Source organism: Amblyraja radiata, chromosome 13 (genome assembly GCF_010909765.2).
Source record: "Amblyraja radiata isolate CabotCenter1 chromosome 13, sAmbRad1.1.pri, whole genome shotgun sequence".
Taxonomy (NCBI): Eukaryota; Metazoa; Chordata; class Chondrichthyes; order Rajiformes; family Rajidae; genus Amblyraja; species Amblyraja radiata.
This window is the reverse complement of record NC_045968.1, coordinates 42,688,633-42,705,338: the sequence shown is the minus strand read 5'-3', so window position 1 is coordinate 42,705,338 and position 16,706 is coordinate 42,688,633.

Here is a 16,706-nt window from a genome sequence, read left to right as displayed (position 1 = left end):
CTGACTGAAGATGCTGCTCTTGATCACCTTCAGGGCATGGAGTGGGTGAGTGGGGTTGGTCATTATTGAACCCAGTTTGTTCAGAGTTCTGGCCTCTGCCACCTGCTGGACCGTTCGTTGCTCAGCCCCGACCACTGAGCCGGCCTTCCTGATCAGCTTGTCCAGTCTGTTTTTGTCCGCTATGCGGGCGCCATCTCCCCAACAGGCCACAGCAAAAAACAGAGCACTGGCCACCACTGAATGGTAGACACTGCACAGCAGGGGTTGGCAGATGTTAAATGACCTCAGCCTCCTTAAAAAATACAGTCGACTTTGTCCCTTCCTGTACACCGCCTCCATATGACTCTTCCAGTCCAGCTCACTGTCAAGCTGCACACCAAGGTACCTGTGGTTGGCGACCACCTCCACCTCAGTGCCCTTAATGGTGATTAGTGTTGGTTGAGTCCTCCTCCTCCCCCTCCTGAAGTCCACATCTATCTCCTTGGTTTTTGTGGTGTTAAGATGGAGGTTATTGTGTGCACTCCACTCCACAAAGTTGCTTATTATGTCTCTATATTCCTCCTCATTGCCCCCTTTAATGAGGCCGACAACAGCTGTGTCATCCGAAAATTTCTGCAAAAAGCAGCTGTTGGTGTTATATTGGAGATCCGCTGTGTAGATGGTAAACAGGAATGGAGCCAGCACAGTTCCTCGTGGAGCCCCTGTGCTGCTCAAGATGGTGCTTGAGACATTGTTCTGTAGGCGCACGTACCGTGGTTTGAGGAAAAGGTAATCCAAACACCACAGTACCAGTGATGGATCCACTTTCATCTTCTCCATCTTCTCCCCTAGCAGTCGGGGCTGAATTGTGTTAAAGGCGTTGAGAAGTCAAAAAATGTAATCCTTACAGATGCATCAGTAGTGTCCAAATGTGTGTACACCCTCTGCAGCATGTAAATGAGGGCATCATCGACACTGATGTTAGGCTGATATGCAAACTGTAAAGGATCCATTTGAGTTGACACACTAGTCCTGATGTAGGAGAGGACAAGTCTCTCAAATGTCTTCATAATATGTGAGGTGAGCGCTACTGGTCTGTAGTCATTGTGGTGAGTGAGATGGGTCTTCTTTGGGACAGGTACCAGGCAAGATGTTTTCCACAGCCTTGGAACCTTCTGTAGACGCAAGCTCAGGTTGAACAGGTGTGTTAGGATACCACACAGCTCTGAAGAGCAGGTCTTCAGTAGCCTTGGGCTGGTGTCATCGGGCCCCACTGCATTCCCTGGCTTCAGTCTGTCCAGCATCATCTTGACCTGAGCAGTATGAAGAGTCATAGGTGGGGCTGCTGGTGGAGTGGGAGGTGGAAAGAGGGGACTCCGTACAGGTGACATCTCAGGAGTGTTGGAGAGAGGGAGGGGAGGTGGAGAGGAAGCAGCAATGGCCAGCAGACCAGGTGGGGGAGGCTGGGGTGGTGTGGGGCAGTCAAATCTGTTGAAAAATCTGTTCAGATCATCAGCCAGACTCTGTTCGCCATCAGGCAGTGTACCGCCCTTCTGCTTCATGCCCGTGATCTTTTGCATTCCAGCCCATACCTGCTTCACTCCATCTTGCTGCAGCTGTTGTTCTAATTTGAACCTATAAGTAGGTTGGTTTAAAGAGGGTTGGTTTAAACTGCATGTATTTTAATGCAAGGGACCTGACGGGTAAGGCAGATGAGCTTAAGGCATGGATAGGTACGAGCGACTGGGACGTTGCAGCCATGACTAAAAACTGGTTAAGGAGGGGCAGGAGGGGGAGGGGGGAGGGGGGGGGGGTGGGGGTGTTGGTTAAGGAGGATATCATGGCTGTGTTCAGAGTGACATTACAGACGGTTTGTCTAGAGAGGCTATATAGGTGGAGCTGAGGAACAAGAAAGGGATGATCACCTTGTTGGGGGTGTACTACAGAGCGTCGAATAGTCAACGGGAACTAGAAGGTGAAGGTTTCAGGGTTTCAAGGTCGGTTTATTGTCACATGCCAATTAAGGTACAGTGATATTCGATTTACCATGCAGACATACTATAAAAATGCAACAAGACACACAACTACCTAAAAGTTGTTGGGGATTTTAACTTTCCCAATATAGACTGGGAAAATCTTAGCGTGAAGGGTTTAGATGGGGTGCAATTCCACAAAGGTGTTCAGGAGAGTTTCCTTAAGCAGTATGTGGTGGCCCCCACACGTGTGAGGGCAATGCTGGATCTAGTATTGGGAAATGGTGAAGGGCAAGTTAATGAAGTGTGTGTGGAGGAGCCTTTTGGGGCCAGTGACCACAGTTCGACTAGGTTTAAGATAATTATGGATAGGGACGGAGAGGGTCCACGTGTTAAAGTGCTAACTGGGATAAGGCCAACTTTGAGGGTATGAGAGAAGGTTGCGTTCAAGTTGATTGGAGCAGGTTATTTGAGAGGAAAGGAACATCGGCCAAGTGGGATGTTTTTAAAAGTGTACTGAAGAAAGCACAAGATGTGTCTCCGTTAGAGTGAAGGGCAAAGCAGGAAACTTAAGGAAGCTTGGCTGACGAGGGAAATTGAGACGTTAGTCAAAAACAAGAATGATGCATGGGACAGGTATAGGCAGCTGGGTTCAAGTGCATCCCTGGAGGAGTTTCGGGAACTAAGGAGTAAACTAAAAAAGGAAATCAGAAGAGCAAAAAGGGGCCTGGGGATAGCTCTGGGAGGTAGCATTAAGGACAATCCCAAAGATTTTATAAATACTGTACATAAGGGGGCAAAGGGTGACTAGAGAGATAGTGGGACCTCTCAGGAATCAAAGCGGTGTCACCTCTGCGTGGAGCCACAGAAGACGGGCAAGGTCCTCAATGAGTATTTCTCCTCTGTATTTGCCGAGGAGAACAACAGTAGGACGGAGGAAATTGGAGCAGTCACTGGAAGTGTCTTGAGAGCAGTCAGGGTTACCGTCGAAGAAGTACAGAAGGTACTGTCGTGTTTGAAGGTAGACAAATCTCCAGGGCCTGATCTGATATATGCGAGGACATTGCGGGAAACTAGAGAGGAAATTGCGACAGCCCTGGTTGAAATTTACGAGTCATCCTTAAATACAGGAAAGGTGCCGGACGACTGGAGGGTGGCAAATGTTGTGCCTCTTTTTAAGAAGGGCTGCAGGGAAAATGCTGGGAACTAGAGGCCAGTGAGCTTAACATCTGTAGTTGGAAAGTTATGAGAGAGTATTCTGAGGGATAGGTTATAAAGGCATTTGGATAGGCAAGGGCTGATTAGGGATAGTCAGCATGGCTTTGAATGTGGGAGGTCATGTCTCACAAATCTGATTGATTTTTTTAAAGACAAGACCAAAAGGATTGATGAGGGCAGAGCTGTAGATGTTGTGTACATGGGCTTCATTAAGGCGTTCGACATAGTTCTGCATGGTAGACGGCTCTGGACGGTTAGATCGCATGGGATCCAAGGAGAGATGGCTGAATGGATAGCAAATTGTCTCCATGGAAGGAAGCAGAGGATGTAGGTAGAAGGTTACTTCTTGGACTGGAGGCATGTGACTAGTGGTGCGCCTCAGAGTTCGGTGCTGGGCCCGTTACTGTTTGTCATCTATATCAATGATTTGGATGAGAACATACAGGGCAAGACTAGCAGGTTTGCTGATGATACAAAAATGAGTGGTTTTGCAGATAGTGAAGATGGTTATGAAAGATTGCAGCAGGATCTGGATCGATTGGTCAGGTGGGTGGAGGAATGGTTGATGGAATTTAATGCAGAAAAATGTGAGGTGTTTCATTTTGGGATCTCGAACAAGCGCAGGACCGACACAGTAAATGGTAGGCCTCTGGGTAGTGTTGTAGTGCAGAGGGATCTAGGAGTACAGGTGCATGGTTCCTCGAAGGTTGAATCGCAGGTAGATAAGGTGATCAAAAAGGCATTTGGCACTGGCCTTCATCAGTCAGAGTATTGAGTATAGAAGTTGGGAGGTCATGTTGCAGTTGTATAAGACGTTGGTGAGACTGCATTTAGAAAATTGTGTTCAGTTCTGGGCGCCATGTTATGGGAAATATATTTTCAAGCTTGAAAGGGTTCAGAAAAGATTTACGAGGATGTTGCCAGGACTGGAAGGTGTGAGCTATAGGGAGAGTTTGAGTAGGCTGGGTCTCTATTCCATGGAGTGTAGGAGGATGAGGGGAGATCTTATAGAGTTATACAAAATCATGAGAGGAATAGATCGGGCAGATGCACGGAGTCTTTTGCTCAGAGTAGGGGAATTGAGGACCAGAGGACATAGGTTCAAGGTGAAGGGGAAAAGATTTAATAGGAATCGAAGGGGTAACTTTTTCACACAAAGGGGAGTGGGTGTATGGAACAAGCTGCCAGAGGAGGTAGTTGAGGTTGGGACTATCCCATCGTTTAAGAAACAGTTATACAGGTACATGGATAGGACAGGTTTGGAGAGATGTGGCCCAAGCGCAAACAGGTGGGACAAGTGTAGCTGGGACATTGTTGGCCAGTGTGGGCGAGTTGGGCCGAAGGGCCAGTTTCCACACTGTATCACTCTATGACTATGACTCTATAATTGTGAAAGGCTTGGGCTCATAATCATCTGTCTACATGGATTATTTGAGAGGCCATTGGCTGGAGTATATTGTGCCAGTGATCCGTCTTCACTTCGATTTGTTTCATCATTGATTCAGAGTGTTGTTGTGGCAATGACTAAAGAACCAAAGCAATCTGAAGGTCTTGTAAAGCACTTGGTCGGAAGTTTAGACTTAAGGGTGGAGTTGACATATTGCATTAGCTACATACAACCTCACCTTTTGCCCATGGCAGCATTGAAAATAATAATTGGCTTCAGGAATACACGCAGAAGCTTATTACAGTTAGGTCTCATAGGTCAGGAAAGGATAATATGTGTGCTCAAAAGGATCTTAACTCTATACAAAAACTATTGCAGAGAATAAAGTCTTACTTATGTAAGATACAAGGAATTCAACGGTTGTTAATAGTTCTTCCTCTTGAGCTTCTACTTACAGTCTATTGTTTCTGCCCATAAAATGGTTAGTTATATGACCATCCTGAAAGTGGGAACAAACTTCAGGGGGAAGGAATTCTACCATTTTTAATAGATCTGGTCTGTATGTAACTCTGGATCCATCTCATCTTGTTGACTCTTAAGCCCCCCTCAAAGTGGACAAGCAAGTCACACAGTAGGAGGTGACTCAGCAACCCCTTATCAATACAATACAATACAAATTTATTTGTCATTTGAGCCCCAGTGAGACTCAAACGAAATTTTGTTTCCACAGCCATACAAACAAAAACAATGTCCTACAGACATACACACAATTAAGTTCACACAAACATCCATCACAGTGAACCCACTGTGATGGAAGGCAAAAGTCTTTTCTCTCCCCTGCTCTCCATGTCTCTCCCGATGTCCAAGCCCCAGGCGGGCGATGATAAGTCCCACGGCCATTTTAGGCCGTGCCGGGCGATTTACGGCCCCGCTCCCGGTCTAGAAGTCTCGAAGTTGGAGCCCCCGGCGGGCGCTGTAATGTCCCACGGCCACGAAGCCGTGCCGGGTGATGTACTTCCCCGCTCCGGGTCGTTCCAAACCCCGCGACACGGGCTGGAGAAGTCGCGTTGCGGGAGCTCCGGGAAGCGGTCTCTCTCTCTCCCCCCGGACCCGCGAGCTCCCAATGTCCCAGTCCACCGGACCTGCGGCTGCGTTGCTGGAGCCTCCGAGCCCCAGGAGTCGAGTCGCAGCAGCGAGTCACCACCGCTCCCCACGTTCCGAGGCCGGCCAGCCCCACGATGGTGATTAGTCCGCAGCACAGTCTCCCGAGCCCCCGGGTCGTACAGGTTGGAGGCCGCTCCACGGTGCTAGGCCCCAACGACAACGGAGACCCGACAGGGAAAAGGTCGGGTCTCCCGGACAGGGAAGAGATTTTAAACGGTTTCCCCCTCCCCCCCCCCCGCCCCCCACATATACACATTTAAAAACCAGTATTTAAAAAACACCAAACACTACATTTAACTAGACAAAAAATAAAAAAAGACAGACAGGCTGTAGGAGCCGCTGCAACGAGTCGCGCCGCCACCAGGAGTGGCGGCAGTATCAAGGACAATTATGGACAGTCAGTAAATGCTGGCCTGCTAGCAACACCTATGGCCTGAGGAAATAAATTATAAAAAAACATAAAGCAACATTATTCATCAGGAGTACAAATATTACAGGCAGTTTACTGTTCATTGGTTCTTTATAGTCATGTATGCACAGCACAGAATATCTCTGGTGCACAACCCACAAATGCACAGTTGCCATATTTTGATGCCATTTACACGTAAAAAGGCCAATGTCCGGTCCAAATGCTGGAACTAAGTACTGGAGCACCCCCGATCCAGGCTGCTGTAGGTCTGTGACCCGACCTACATCTCCTCGCCAGACCACCTCTGTGTCTCGGGGGCGCCTCCGGTAACAGTTAAAAAAATAAACACGTAAAACCTACCTTCCTCAAACAGTAAAGGCAATTTATTTATTTCAGTCTGTTGCTTCTGCAATGATTAGAGCAGTAACTATTTATTGACAAAATAAAATTTAAAAGGCTGTCGAAAAATATTTCACAGCTGCTAAAGTACTCTGAGAAAACTGAAGATAATTCTTTATGGTCCCCATCACCATTGGGTCACCTCAGTAGCGCAGCTAGTGGAGCTGCTGCCTCAAATTACCAGAGGCCCAGGTTTGATCATGACCTCGGATGCTGTCTATGTGGAGTTTGTACATTTTTCCTGTGACTGCGTGGGTTTACTCTGGATTCAGTCTGTGCAGTTTGTACGTACTCCCTGTGACCATGTGGGGTTTTTCTGGGTGCTCTGGTTTCCACCCACAATGTATCTCTAAAGTGTAAGGTCTAAAGACTAAGTAATCTCCACAAGCAGCTGACATGTGTGTTGTGTGGTGATGGTGGTAAAGCACAACTATCTTGCATGACATGGAGGAGATCTCCATTGTTCCTCTCTGAAACAAACCCGTAGTAGATGTTCCAAGCAACCAGGGTGAACAAAGCATTCTCTTTGGCATTTCTTCCAAAATGCAACCTGTACATACGTACGTCACTTCCACAAGTCCAAGTGGAATTTGTGTTCAAATTGCTGAGGTTGGATAATGAATTTGTGACTTCAGACTTTAGACTTTTAGTGATACATTGCAGAAATAGGCACTTCGGCCCACAGAGTCCGCACTGACCAGCTATTATCCCACAAACTAGTTCTATCCTACACACTAGGGACAATTTTACCAAAGCAAATTAACATACAAAACTGTCTTTGGAGAGTTGGAGGAAACAAGAGCATGCGGAGAAAACCCATGAGGTCACAGGGAGAATGTACAAACTGTGTACAGACAAGACCCATCGTCAGGATCGAACCTGGGTTTCTGGCGCTGTAAGGCAGCAACTCTACTGCTGCGCCACCATGCTACCCTGACAGTCCTGACAACCTGACTTAAGATAGTTTTGTCTAACCAAGTCAAATGAACGGCAATGGATATGAAGAAGGGTCTGAAGAAGGGCCATGATCTGAAATGTCATCTGTCCATTCCTTCCACATATGCAGCCTGACTTGCTGTGTTCCTCCAGCACTCTGCAGTTTGTTCAAGATGCCCATGTACATCCATAGTGACTGCTATTCTGTGGAAGACTGCATCTCCCTACCCATTACACATGTCTGATGTTGTAGTTCATGGCAAGTGAACTGTTAACTAGTCTTCAGCACTAACTTAGTACCACTGTACGAAAACAACTTGAAACCTGCCATGAAATGGAAGAGGTAGGATGGGGACCCATAGAACCGTTTATATCAATGGTGGAGAGGGTCAAGAGCTTCAAATTCGTGGGAGTGCATATCTCTGAAGAACTCTCCTGGACCGAGAACACTGATACAATTATAAAGAAAGCACATCAGCACCTCTACTTCCTGAGAAGATTAAGGAGAGTCGGTATATCAAGGAGGACTCTCTCGAACTTCTACAGGTGCACAGTAGAGAGCATGCTGACCGGTTGCATCGTGGCTTGGTTCGGCAACTTGAGCGCCCAGGAGCAGAAAAGACTGCAAAAAGTTGTAAACACTGCTCAGTCCATCATCGGCTCTGACCTCCCCACCATCGAGGAGATCTATCGCAGGTGCTGCCCCAAAAAGGCTGCCAGCATCATAGATACATAGATACATAGAAAATAGGTGCAGGAGTAGGCCATTCGGCCCTTCGAGCCTGCACCGCCATTCAATATGATGGCTGATCATCCAACTCAGTATCCCGTACCTGCCTTCTCTCCATACCCCCTGATCCCTTTAGCCACAAGGGCCACATCTAACTCCCTCTTAAATATAGCCAATGAACTGGCCTCAACTACCCTCTGTGGCAGAGAGTTCCAGAGATTCACCACTATCTGTGTGAAAAATGTTTTTCTCACCTCGGTCTTAAAGGATTTCCCTCTTATCCTTAAGCTGTGACCCCTTGTCCTAGACTTCCCCAACATCGGGAACAATCTTCCTGCATCTAGCCTGCCCAACCCCTTAAGAATTTTGTAAGTTTCTATAAGATCCCCCCTCAATCTCCTAAATTCTAGCGAGTATAAGCCGAGTCTATCCAATCTTTCTTCATATGAAAGTCCTGACATCCCAGGAATCAGTCTGGTGAACCTTCTCTGCATTCCCTCTATGGCAATAATGTCCTTCCTCAGATTTGGAGACCAACACTGTACGCAATACTCCAGATGTGGTCTCACCAAGACCCTGTACAACTGCAGTAGAACCTCCCTGCTCCTATACTCAAATCATCAAGGATCCACACCATCCTGGCCACTTACGCATCTCCCCACTGCCTTCAGGTAGAAGGTACAGGAGCCTGAAATCTGCAACATCCAGGTTCAGGAATAGCTACCTCCCCACAGCCATCAGGCTATTAAACTCAACTCAAACAAAACTCTGAACATTAATAGCCCATTGCACGTTAACTGTTTATTTATGTGTATATATATATATATATACATACACATATATATGACATATATATACACATACATATATGGTCACACTGATCTGTTATGTATTTATTTATGCCTACTATATTCTGTTGTGCTGAAGCAAAGTAAGAATTTTGTTGTCCTTTCTGGGACACATGACAACAAACTTTCTTGAATCTTGATTCTTGAATCTTGAACACAGGAGAATGCAGATGTTGGAATCTTCAGCAAAAAGCAACGTGCTCGATACTGTGGTTGCTGGAAGTTGAAATAGTGGTGTAAACCTTGCTAATCAATCCAGATGGATGTTAACTCCCCCCCCCCCCCCCCACCTCACCCCCAAACTGATGCAAAGAAAAGTAGTGCTTCAGTTAGCTCCAGATGCCAGTTAGATCAGTTACTCCTCAAAGAACAGCAACATCAGGGCAGCAGCAGATCACACAGCATGGAGCAACATTCTGTAGAGCCTCATTCCAGCTTCTGTTCTGAATGGCAAGTTTCACCAGGGCTGCCTGCCACTCTTGCAAGTTATACCCTGCTGCTTAACCAGGTGGTGTTTTTACCTCCAACTGCCAGGGAAAGATATTTTATTTAAAAAAATTAAAGGAGGTTATAGAAACGCACAGCAGGATATGAATTGTTTGCTTTGGTGATGTTGCTTAATTAATCAGTTCCTGTTGACAATGCAAAAGAAAATTAGATTATTGAGCTGAGACAGCTTATCCTAGTCATATATTCCACTGCTTCTGTAGGTCGTTCCTCCTCAACTTTACAATTGTAGTTATACTGACCCATTAATCACCAAACTTTAGTGGACAGGTAGAAAATGCTGTAAAACCCATCTTAAGCATTTATAATAGCCAACATTCATGGCCTTCTAACTTTTGCTAAGAACACTGTCCGTTCCCTTCCTTGGCTTTACAGATGCCAATGTTTAATTGTTTAATAAGAGAGGTCTGGGTCCAACTGGAGGTTATCTTAGGAAATGAGATAAGGAAAACCAGCTTTAGAAGAATTTACAGAGGAAGATACGAAATAAGCCTCAGTTCCCCGCTCACATCTGGCAATGCTCTCCATCTGAACCAGGGGCCGCGGAGCGTTTTTGAAAGTGGGCGGGCTGAGTCAACACTGATCACTGGCCTTGGGGGTACCCGGCGAGGGAGTGGTGCAACCGAGTGCTCCCCCCCCCCCCTCCCACGGTAGGGACTTTTTAAAATTTGTTGTATTAAAATCATGTTTTAGTGTATTGTAGAAGTATGATTTTAATGTTTTTTGTTTGAAGTATTCTCACAACTGTGTCCCTGCATTCGGCACCAACACCATCGTGAAGTTTGCAGACGACACAACAGTGATTGGGCTGATCACCAACGGTGATGAAACAAACTACAGAGCGGAGGTGCAGAACCTGGCGGACTGGTGCGCCAATAACAACTTGGCACTAAACACCTCCAAGACCAAGGAGCTGATTATTGACTTCAGGAGGTCCCATTCTGGAGAATACGCCCCAATCTCCATTTATGGGGAAAGTGTGGAGAGAGTGTCCAGCTTTAAGTTTCTGGGCACTCACATTTCAGAAGACCTCACATGGTCCACAAACACCGCCGCGCTGGTCAAGAAGGCACAGCAACGACTGTTCTTCCTGAGGACATTAAAAAAGACTGGTCTGCCCCAACAGCTACTGACAACGTTCTACCGCTGCACCACAGAGAGCATACTAACGTATGGCATCTCTGTGTGGTATCTCAGCTGCACGGAGGCGGAGAGGAGAGCTCTTCAGCGCATCGTCAACAGAGCGCAGAGGATCATCGGGACAGAGCTACCAGCCTTGGAGGGCATCTACCACACGCGGTGCCTCAGGAAGGCCCTCAGCATCCATAAGGACTCATCACACCCCTGCCACGGTCTGTTTCAACTACTTCCCTCCGGCAGACGTTACAAGGCCTTCTACGCCCGAACCTCCAGACTCAGGAACAGTTTTATCCCAAGAGCTATAGCGGCTCTGAACCAGCCCTAATGAGTGCCCCCCCACCCACCCCCTTTGGACAGTCTCCCTCAGATGGTCAGGTCAATCAATTCAGCTTGTTTATTTATGTATTGTATTTATTTACCTTTCTTGTACATCAGTGGAGCTGCACACTAAATCTCGGTGCACTGACGTGCAATGACAATAAAAGATATATTATTATATTATTATTATTATTAAGAGGTAACTTTTTTAGGGGTAGCTTTTTCCACACAAAGGGTGATGGGTGTATGGAACAAGCTGCCAGATGAGGTAGTTGAGGCAGGGACTATCCCAAAATTTAAGAAACAGTTAGACTGATACATGGATAGGACAGGTTTGGACCAAAAGCTGGTAGTGTAGCTGGGACATGTTGGCGGGTGTGGGCAAGTTGGGTTGAAGGGCCGGTTTTCACATTGTATCACTCAACACCTACATTATACCTCCACCATCCATGAATGCTTCAAAATCAAGTGGTCGAGTTTTATTGCCATATACTAAAGCATAGAAACATAGAAAATAGGTGCAGGAATAGGCCATTCGGTCCTTCGAGCCAGCACTGCCATTCAATGGCTGTTCATCTAAAATAAGTACCTCTTTCCTGTTTTTTCCCCATATCCCATGATGTCGTTTGCCCCAAGAACTAAATGCAACTCTCTTTTGAAAACATCCAGTGAATTGGCCTATACTGCCTTCTGTGGCAGAGAATTTCACAGATTCACAGCTCTCTGGGTGAAGAAAGTTTGTCCTCAACTCAGTTCTGTATGGCCTGCCCCTTATTCTAAAACTGTGTGACCCCTGGTTCTGAACTCCCCAACATCGGGAATATTTTTTCCTGCATTTACAGTAAATGAAAATCTAGCAGGCAAGCAGGACGCTTTCTCCAACCACCCCCATTGGAAGGCATTATCTTCCACCGCTTCTACCCAGTACTTGGTACCTACTTCCAGCAGTCACTCGTTGTCCTCCAGGATGTACCGAGCCACAGCCTGATCCATGCCGGTCACAAGGGCGAATTCAGCAGATAGACTCTCACGGCAGCGGCGCAACACTTCCAATGCCTCCGATGGCCCGGGACTCTTGCACTGAGGCTGCTCCATGGCCGGAGGTGCAGTGAGTGACTCGCCAGCCCGTCAAACACTCGCCAGCCCTGCTCCCCGTCCGCATCTGCCCCCGCCGCTGTTTCTGCTTCCATCCCTCCCTCCGCCCCGGCTCTCCAACACCCGCGGCACATGCAGTTGATATCAGCTTTGAAATTCTCGTTGATCACAGAATTTCTCACGACAGAGCGTGAGAAATTCTGTGATGAGCGTGGGAACTGGGCGAAATGCGTGATACTCACGCTCAATGTGTGAGTTGGCAGCTCTGATATTACACTTCTGTTAGTGTTTAGTCTCTCACTAAATCTATCAACACGATTGTGACACCCTGACCATTTGTCAAATATTTGCAAATATTTCCTCTTCAAATATTTATCATTTAAAAATGATGTTGCAATGCCTGCATGAATAACCATTGAATCACTGAGTCGTTGAGAAAGACTGTGGTGGACCAGGGAATGCTGTTTAGACTCAATGTAAATAAAGTGGCTTTAAATTTGGCACCACTGAAAGTCATGGTATTTCCTTGCGGACATCCCACTATTTGCTCCGGCGGAATATAATTCAAAATCTGTGAGCCTAATTTAAGTTTATCCATAACTTATAGATGTACTGACTGCTGCATCAAGGCCTGTAATGGTCATTCTAATGAACTGGAATGCATGAGGTCTAAGCCCAAACCATTATGGTCACTGCCCTACCCACCATATAGTCATCAATAAGGTGGCATCTATCCTCAAGGATCTCCACCTTCTGAGCTGTACCTTCTTCTCGCTACTACCATTGGGCAGGAGGTACAGAAGTATGAAGTCCTGCAAGACGTTTGGGGCAGTACGGTTGCACAGCTGTAGAGTTGCTGCCTTACAATGCTTGCAGCACCAGAGACCCGGGTTCAATCTCCACTATGGGGCTGTCTGTGCGGAGTTTGTACGGTCCGCCCGTGACCGTGTGGGTTTTTTCCGAGATATTCAGTTTCCTCCCACTCCAAAGACGTAGAGGTTTGTAGGTTAATTGGCTTGGTAGAAATACAAATTGTCCCTAATGTGTGTAGGATAGAATCGCTGGTCTGTGGGTCTCAGTGGGCTGAAGGGCCTGTTTCTGCATTGTATCTCTAAACTAAATTAAAATAAACTACAACACCAAGTTTAGGAACAGCTACTTTCCAATACATATTGGGTTTGTGAACCAACCTGCATAACCCTAATCGTACCTAGACAATGAATGAACCTTTGTATAGAGGCCAATAAATGAACACACCTCTTGCATTACCATGGGTTTGCTTGTTTTTTAAATAATTGTATATTGGCTTCATGTCTTTATTTTTTGCATTCTTTTTTCTATTAATTCTCTTGCAGAATTATACATGCAATATATGTATGATTTATGTTTATGTGTTCGTTTGAATCAATGTGCTTGTGATGCTGCTGCAAGCAACATTTTAATTGTACTTGAGAGGGGGATGGAGGTGTGAGAGGGGGTGTGAGAGGGGGGGAGAGGGAGAGGGGGGAGACGAGAGGGAGTGGGAGAGGGAGAGGGAGAGGGAGAGGGAGAGGGAGAGGGAGAGGGAGAGGGAGAGGGAGAGGGAGAGGGAGAGGGAGAGGGAGAGGGAGAGGGAGAGGGAGAGGGAGAGGGAGAGGGAGAGGGAGAGGGAGTGTGTGTGTGTGTGTAGGGTCCGACTCTGCATTTCTCGAGAAACGCGAAGCGGGGGTGAGGGGAGCGGGTCGGGAGGGAGTTTGGGGGGGGGGGTGGCGCAGGAGGGACCAGTGGGGCGGAGCAGGATAGGAGCGGTTAGCAGCGGGGGGAGGGGCTGACATCACTCGCTGTGCAGACCAAAGATCCTGCTATAAGATCTTTGGTGCAGACCACGAGGAAAAAGCTATTCAAAAGCAAGCCCGGAAGCTCGTGAGCGGCGGTGAGAGCCGGTGACCTCCGGTGACCTCCTGTGGCTTCCAGTGACCTCCGGTGACCTCGGGATCTGCAGAACAGAGCCCACTTGCTTGTTCTTTCTGCGTCTTTTGAAGAACGGGGGGCAGGGGTGACGTAACTCATGGAAAAAAATGCCCCTGTGCTTTGAAAATTCTGCGCAGCTTGCCGCAAGGAGCAAAGGCATTGTGACATCATCAGCTGGCCTGCAGTTAGATTTGAAAAAGATGTCAGTTTGGTGAACAATGTTAGTAAAAAATCTCAGGAAATAATTAATCAAATTTACAGATGAGGGGATTTTTGAAATCATGAGGTAAATTGCTACCGGAATATGTAAAAATTTCACTGTTACCGTGTTGGGATTTCGATGAGATGTGAATCGCACACAAAACGACACACATGCACCCACACACAGAGTATTATATAATACTAGACTAAGTGGGACCCGTTGGATTCACATGGGAGGGCTGGTCCCCCAACGCAATATTCCACCGCTACACCAATTCCAATAATAATAATAATAATAATATATCTTTTATTGTCATTGCACGTCAGTGCAACGAGATTTAGTGTGCAGCTCCACTGATGTCCAGGAAAGGTAAATAAATACAATACATAAATAAACAAGCTGAATTGATTGACGTGACCATCTGAGGGAGACTGTCCAAAGGGGGTGGGTGGGGGGGCACTCATTAGGGCCGGTTCAGAGCCGCTATAGCTCTTGGGATGAAACTGTTCCTGAGTCTGGAGGTTCGGGCGTAGAAGGCCTTGTAACGTCTGCCGGAGGGAAGTAGTTGAAACAGACCGTGGCAGGGGTGTGATGAGTCCCTATGGATGCTGAGGGCCTTCCTGAGGCGCCGCGTGTGGTAGATGCCCTCCAAGGCTGGTAGCTCTGTCCCGATGATCCTCTGCGCTCTGTTGACGACGCGCTGAAGAGCTCTCCTCATTGGTGGCCAGTGGGGGGGGGGGGGGGGGGGGGCTGTCTGGAGTGCTAGTATGGGTGTTGTGGGCCGAAGGGACTGGTTTCCAGAGGGCTAGTATGGACATTGTGTGCCAAATGGATTCTTGGGGTGGCAGCTCAGTCACTCAACCCTGATGTGCTGGCAGCTCACTCACGGCTGGTGGGCTGGAAGTTGTCTCATGGCTATTCCTTGAAATTCAATTTCAAGCAGGGTGCAAGGCCACCAAATTCAAATGCAGTTTCCTACCATTTCAAGCAGGGTGCAAGGCTACCATATTCAAGTGCAGTTTCTTACCACTTCAAGCAGGGTGCAAAGCCACCAAATTCAAGTGCAGTTTCATACCGCTTCAAACAGGGTGCAAGGCCACCAAATTCAAGTGCAGTTTCTTACAACTTCAAGCAAGGTGCACGGCCACCAAATTCAAGTGCAGTTTCATACCACTTCAAGCAGGGTGCAAGGCCACCAAATTCAAATGCAGTCTCATACCATTTCATGCCGGGTGCAAGACCACCACATTCAAATGCAGTTTCATACCATTTCAAGCAGGGTAAAACCACCATAAAACCACACAAAACACCACAAAACACCACATATACACCACACTCACAGTTCAGTCCACATTCAGTGTGTTTAGTTGATTCACAGCTCAGACAGTCGTGACCTCTCCCTCCCCCATCTTGCTGAGACTGAGCCACATCCACACTTTCGGGTTTTATAAACCCTCCCCCCTCTCACCGGATCTCTAGTTCACTAGCTTGACCACTATTTCCAGTGAATATTTTACACCCCACTTCAACAGAACAATACATTCTGTTGCCTTGACCAGAGAGAAAAAATAATTGGACCAGGAACATGTGAAAACACATGTCCAAATGGTGCTGTTTTTTGGACTCAAGCAAGTTTCCTATTGTGTTTCAAGGGAGGGGAGGGGCAGAATGGTAACCTTCTTAGGCATACAACATATATTACACATGTGTTTGTATCTGTGTGTGTGATGTATTGACCTTCAGCTTAGTATCAGAGTGGAATTTCAAGAGTCCCACAAGACTTGTGAGCTCCCAAGACCGATCTGCTACCAAGGCAGGGGTTGTTGATGCACAGGCTCTCACGGGCCCCAAATTGTACAATCTGTCCATCGATGAAGATTGCATTGCTTGCTTTAATGATGAGCCCCTAACATAGAACATAGACCTTTGGCCCACAATGTCTGTGCCGACCATAATGTCAAGAGAAACTAATCTCTTCTGCCTGCACATGAACTATTATCCACGCATTTCCTGCATATCTGCATATCAAGAAAAAGACTCTTAAAATCCACTTCCGTATCTTCCACCCCTGGCAGTGTGTTCCAGGCACCCACTATTTCAGTGTAAATAAACGTGCCTCATACATTTCTTTCAAACTTTGCCCCTCTCCCCGTAAAGCTATGCCCACTAATCTTTGACATTTGAACTCTGGGAAAAAGGCTCTGACTATCTACCCTATCTATGCCTTTCGTAACTTTATATACTTCCACCAGTTCACCACTCATCCTCACGAGTTCCAGTGAAAGCAATCCAAGTTTGTCCAACCTCCTGATAGCTGATGCCACCTAAACCAGGCAGCCTTCTGGTAAAGCATCCTTTTGCACCCTCTCCTCCTGCAGCTAATGATTAAATCTGCCAGCAGCAATGTTCGATATGAACTGCAATGCCTTTGTGCACCATACTGCATGCTCA